Source organism: Nycticebus coucang, chromosome 6 (assembly GCF_027406575.1).
Source record: "Nycticebus coucang isolate mNycCou1 chromosome 6, mNycCou1.pri, whole genome shotgun sequence".
Taxonomy (NCBI): domain Eukaryota; kingdom Metazoa; phylum Chordata; class Mammalia; order Primates; family Lorisidae; genus Nycticebus; species Nycticebus coucang.
This window is the reverse complement of record NC_069785.1, coordinates 46,973,967-46,979,966: the sequence shown is the minus strand read 5'-3', so window position 1 is coordinate 46,979,966 and position 6,000 is coordinate 46,973,967. Positions and strand designations below refer to the sequence as shown.

The 6,000-nt window shown below is 41.6% G+C and overlaps 1 non-coding gene across 1 annotated transcript; it reads left to right on the top strand.

Annotated features, from left to right (window-relative positions):
* Nucleotides 1–376: 376 nt before the first annotated feature.
* TRNAH-GUG (transfer RNA histidin (anticodon GUG)) lies at nucleotides 377–448 on the top strand. The gene has a single exon. It is a non-coding gene; the product is annotated as a tRNA-His (tRNA).
* Nucleotides 449–6,000: the final 5,552 nt, after the last annotated feature.

The window sequence follows — 6,000 nt, the reverse complement described above, 5'->3', positions numbered from 1 at the left end:
GGAACCATGGAGGGTTCGCTGCAAAGGTCTCCAGGACAAGGGAGACGGGCGACCCCAAGCAAGTACAGTCTGAGCTCCAGCCAGCCCCGATCCTGGACGCCCAAGCTGTCTGCCTGAAACTCCCACTGCGCTCACAGGGGACCCGCTTCATCATCACCACCGCCCGTGGCTACCAGCCCGAAACAGAAGAGAGAAGACAAACAGAAAAGAACCCAACCAACTGGCCAGAGTGCAATGCGCCTGCGCATTCTCGGACTCAACGTCAGGCCAGAACCCCTCCCCATAGGTGGACCATTTAATGACGCGCAGACTGGGAAGGCCTATGACTGCTGAAGAAGAGAATTAGAGAAGCTGCTTTACAGGTCCCCGGTAGCTCGCCGTGATCGTATAGTGGTTAGTACTCTGCGTTGTGGCCGCAGCAACCTCGGTTCGAATCCGAGTCACGGCATTGTGGAAACAATGGCACGGCAAAGGGACTACCTATTTTTTTTCCCTTCCAAATTGTAGTTTTTTCCTTCCCGTTCGTAGCATTTTGTATAAATCACAACTCAGTTTCTTGAAACGAACTGTTTCTTCTTTCTCCCTTGAAAACTGAGCCATTTAATGCTCTGAATGCAGCTTTAGATCAAACAGTTGCATCTGTTTCCTGCTGAATATCGGTGTCTGAGTCCTTCCACACCAGCAAAACAGCGCGCCTGTGACCTTGTGGTGTTTTTTCCACCGTTTTCATCTATTTTTTTTTAATTGGGATGTTTAGAGAATATATGCTCGAAAGTCTAGTAAATTGTCTCCTCATTCTTCACCCTATCCACCAATCGACGGTTTCCAGTCATATCTTTCCATGAACAAATATGTAAGTATGTATATACGTAAATATATTCCTCCTTACTTCTTGCATGAAACTCAAATAGCACCTCCCACCAAGTGATGGGACCTGAACAGAACGTGAGACGATAGATTTGCATAAAGGTTTACATAAACTCTCTTTATGGGGAAGAGTTCACTTATCCCAGAGTAATCTCCACGCATCTCCAGTCCTGTCCTTTTTCTCCCCAGGCCCTAACTCCAGGCTAGGGAGATAGGGGAACAGTTTGGGTTGGTAAAAATAGGGGAAAGGGATTCTTTCCTATACTTACAAAAACCTCTAGATGGTAGCCTGGGCAGGAGAGCAGCCGTATTTTGGTTTCAGATCGCAAGGGTAGGAAAGCATCTTGAATTTGGGGTAAGACAGAGGAACTTGGTTTGGCAACCCACTCCCTTTTGTCCCTTACCTTATTGTCAGGATTCATTTTAAATCATAAACAATTAAAGTTAGAAAATTCAAGTTTGCCGAGTCTTACACATCTTTGTGTTCCAAGCATACAGGCTGTCCATAAATATTTGAAGAGAGTTTTTTTTATGGAATCCATAGATGAGAGTAGTGTCCAGGTTTTTGCTTTGTGGCTGCATCGTAAGTGGTGTTCTTTTAATACAGAACCATGTTATTTTCATATCAAATAGAAATAGCGCATGCTTTCCACTAAAATGAAAAATGTTGTTCTCCCATTTTTCTAGTAACTTGTGCCCTTTTAGGCCTTCCTTCTTTTCTTCCTTTTTTTTCTTTTTCTTTCCCTTTTATTATCCTTGACAAGGACATGACCTGGAGAGATATTACACTTTCATCTTTACTATAAGAACAAAAAAGTGAAAGTTGGTAGTAAAAGCAACTGATTTGCAGTAGGCCTGTGGCTCATGCCTGTAATCCTAGCACCCTGGGAGCTGAGGTGGGAGGACTGCCTGAACTCAAGAGTTGGAAAACAGCTTCAACAAGAGCAAGACACCCCCCTCCAACAAAAAGAAAATAGAAAAATAAGCTAGGAGTTGCGGTTGGTACCCATGGTTCCAGCTACTGTGGAGGCTGAGGCAGGAGGATCACCTGAACCCAGAAGTTTGAGGTTGCTGTGAGCTAAGCTGATGCCAAGGCACTTGAGTCTGGGCAACAGACTTTATTTTTTTCTCAAAAAAAAAAAAAAAAGCAACTGACTTGGGACTTAATGATCTAAAGCATGGTTGGGGGTCACTGCAACATGAAGAACTGTATTAAAGGGTCACGGCATTAAGAAGGTTAAAAACCACTGATCTAAAGGCATGTAGGATTCTCATGTTCTACCAGTTGTGCTTTATGGGAATATGAGTCCTGATGTTTTAGGAAAAGCCCATAATCTGGAATTTTGTGTGAGATCTTTAACATTTTTAAATATTGGTAACTTTTCAATTATTTTTTTAAACACCAAATTGACTGAAACTATATAGACCAAACCTCAAATGAAGCTCCATTTCAACGTCCAGATTCCCAAAGTACATATATGAGAGTATTAGGATGTGGCTATCCTCTCAAGGTTATGGGCAGAGATGGACCCAAGACAGACAAAAGGTAAGAAGTAGTTTAGAACAAGGCAAAACTGGTTGGGTAGAGTGACTCATGCCTGTAATCCCAGAACTTCTGTAATCCCAGAATTTTGGGAGGTTGAGGCAAGAGGATCACCTGAGCTCAGGAGTTTGAGGGGGTTTTTTTTGTTTGTTTGTGTTTTGTTTTGTTTTGTTTACAGTTTTTGGCCGGGGCTGGGTTTGAACCCACCACCTCCAGTGTATGGGAATCCACCACCTCCTGTATGTGGGGCCGGTGCCCTACTCCTTTGAGCCACAAGCGCCACCCTTAAGGAGTTTGAGCTTTATGTGAGCTGTGATCAGGCCACTGGACGCAAAAGGGAGCAGAGTTCAGGACCAAAATGGGTGCTCAAAGTCAGGCAAATAGGAGCTATGACACTGCATTCAGTACCCAGTAAGAAAAGTGAGGGCTAAGGAACATGCATTACTTTAGGACATTAAGGACCTAAGAGAGAGGAGAAAACCAGAAAACTGTCCTTTAAATGAAAATATAGGGGAGGGTGGAAGGGGTGGTCAGCAGACTCTTGTGCTGTAAGAGAGAGCAAGAAGGAGAAAAAAAATGAGTCATAATTATTGGGTTTGACACTTAGTCATTGTTAACTTTTAAAGCCTCCCATTTTTACTATTTGTCCAAATAATTCTACTTTTAAGACCCTTACCAAAGGAAATAATCCGAAACTAGAAAAGTTATCTGAATATAGATGCTCAGTTTACAGTTATTCAGAAAAAGGAGATTGGGGCCGTGCCTGTGGCTCAAAGGGGTAGGGCACCAGCCCCATATGATGGAGGTGGTGGGTTCAAACCCAGCCCCAGCCAAAAACTGCAAAAAAAAAGAAAGGAAGAAAAAGGGAGATTGATAGCCTAAGTGCTCATCAAATAACACAATGTCGAACTAAACTACAGATATTTATTTGGTGATATATTTAATAGGCATTTTAAAAGTGAAAAGTCCTTAAAATATCATTTCCAACTAAAAGGAGTAAGATTCCCCTAACAAAATGACTGATTCTAGTTCTGCAGCAGGAGAGGTACATCTAGAGGTGAGTCTAGAACATCTTGTGTGAGAAAGCAAGTAAATACTTAAAAATTGATGGGATCAAGTCAAAAAGACATACAAACCTCTTGAAAAAGTCTTCCATTAGCCAAATTTGGGACACTTTGACCATGGAAAAATAATAATAATACAATGATGGTAATAGATTATGTCATGTTGAATTAAAAAAAAAAAGAATTTTTCTTTCCATGGTGTAGAATGGGGAGGGAAAGGGAGATGAGAAAGTTCTTTTTTACAGAAGAATGCCAGCTAATAAATACAGAATGAATAAGAGAATTTGAAAGTCACTATTTCACAATCCCTAGTGTAAGCATAGATCATCAATGGAGGCTAAAACCATTGAGTAAAATGCTGCTAGAAGCAAATAGATAAAAAGTTCTCAGGACATTACTCCACAGCTTACTTTAAATTGTAAAGTGGACAGATCTGGTGGATTCCAACTTAACCGAAGCCTCAAGCTTAGCATCACCAATACAGGGACAAATGAGCACTATGGATCTGCTGATGTGGCACACTGTGAAGTCTGTAATGTTTCATAGGTAGTGATCTCTTCAGAAATGATTAATCTGAATCTAATTATTAAGAAATTATGGGGCTTGGCGCTTGTGGCTCAAGCGGCTAAGGTGCCAGCCACATACACCTGAGCTGGCGGGTTCGAATCCAGCCTGGGCCCAACAAACAACAATGATGGCTGCAACCAAAAAAAAAAAAATAGCCAGGCATTGTGGCGGGCACCTGTAGTCTCAGCTACTTGGGAGGCAGAGGCAAGAGAATTGCTTGAGCCCAGGAGTTGGAGATTGCTGTGAGCTGTGATGCCATAGCACTCTACCAGGGTGACAGCTTGAGGCTCTGTCTCAAAAAAAAAAAAAGAAAGAAAGAAACTATGGGGCAATCCAGAATGAAGGACACTTTACACAACATTTGGCCTAGACACTTCAAAAGGACAAATGTCATGAATACAAACTAGCAACAAGAGTAGGGGGACTGTTCAAAATTTAAAATTTTGAAAGAAAGTTAATAAATGCAATGATTGAAACTGGAATCAGGAAAAAACTATAAAAGACATTTTGGGGAACAATGGAAAAATCTAATGCGGACTGTATAATAGACAATATTATGAAATAAATGTTGAATTTCCTAAATATGATAATCATCTTGTGCCCCTATAGAAGAATTCCTTATTGTTAGAAAATGCCTGCTGAAGTATTTAGAGCTTCAGTGTCATGATATTTGCAATTGTCACCAAAACAAAGAGAGGGAGGTAGGGAAGGGATAGAACAAATATTGCAGAAAGGTAAAAAGGAGTGAATCTAGGTGAAGGGTATACAGGTTTCCACTATACCTTCTTTGAACTTTCTGTAGGTTTAAACTTTCTCCCAAAAAAGTTGGAAGAAAATAAAGCCTACATAACAATAATGGGGAAATTCCATCAAAAATGTAAGAATGTAAAATTGTGTGTAGACCACAATTATAACTATACAAACTAAGGAGTAAGAAACTTTTGCTTCTTCTGTCCAAATCCTACCTAGCTCAGATCTACCTCCTGCATGAAGAGTGCAGACTTGACTGATTTCATTCCTCTGAGCTGTTACCAGCTTAACACCATGTCTTCAACCAGTAGCCTCATGTGACACCTTCCACTGTAAGCATTTACAAATTTCAAAACTTGTTCATAGTCATTTTCTCCCTTAATCCTCACAGAATGATCACCCTGCCCTTTCAAGAAATAAGGAAAACAGGGATCAATAGCATTGAGTACCTTCCCCAAATACCTTGACTAGAACCCACAACTGTCGGACTCCTTACCAGCAATCCTCCCATACCCTTACACCTGGCGATTGTGGAGACCTTCCCTTAAGGATTAACTGGACTGTTCTGGTATTCATCATCTCTATATCCAGCTTTACATTGTTAGTTGTTTGTTTTTGCCATTTTTGGCCAGGGCTGGGTTTGAACCCGCCACCTCCATCATACGGCATACGGGGCTACCGCCCTACTCCTTTGAGCCACAGGTGCCGCCCTACATTGTTAGTTTTTTAAACTACACATTTAAATCATGTGCGCATGTTATTTTCTCTATTATACTTCACAAAGCCAGCAGGCACAATATCAGATTTTTCAGTATTTCCTACAGTCCTGCTACTCAAAGTGTGCTAAAGAGCCAGCAGCATCCCTATCACCTGAGAGTCTGTCTAGATCTAATCGCTAGAAAATCTGTCCTCAAAAAAGTGAGGTCCCAGCCTAGATAGCCTGGGAGTCCACCCCAGCTATACCTACAGAATCAGAACCTGCAGTTAAATTATATCCCCAAAAGATCCTTTTCCACATTAAAGTTTGTGAAGCACTGTCGTATAACACTCACGAAAATTTGTACCAGAAACTCAACAAATATTTTGTGACCTGGGGCCCTGGGAATCCTGGGAGAGGCACAGTTTTGCCATGACATCCTCCTCTATTCCCCCAGCTTTGAACTCCCTTTTCTCTGGGGCCTCATTCTGCCAGCTCTTTGCTCCCTGGAA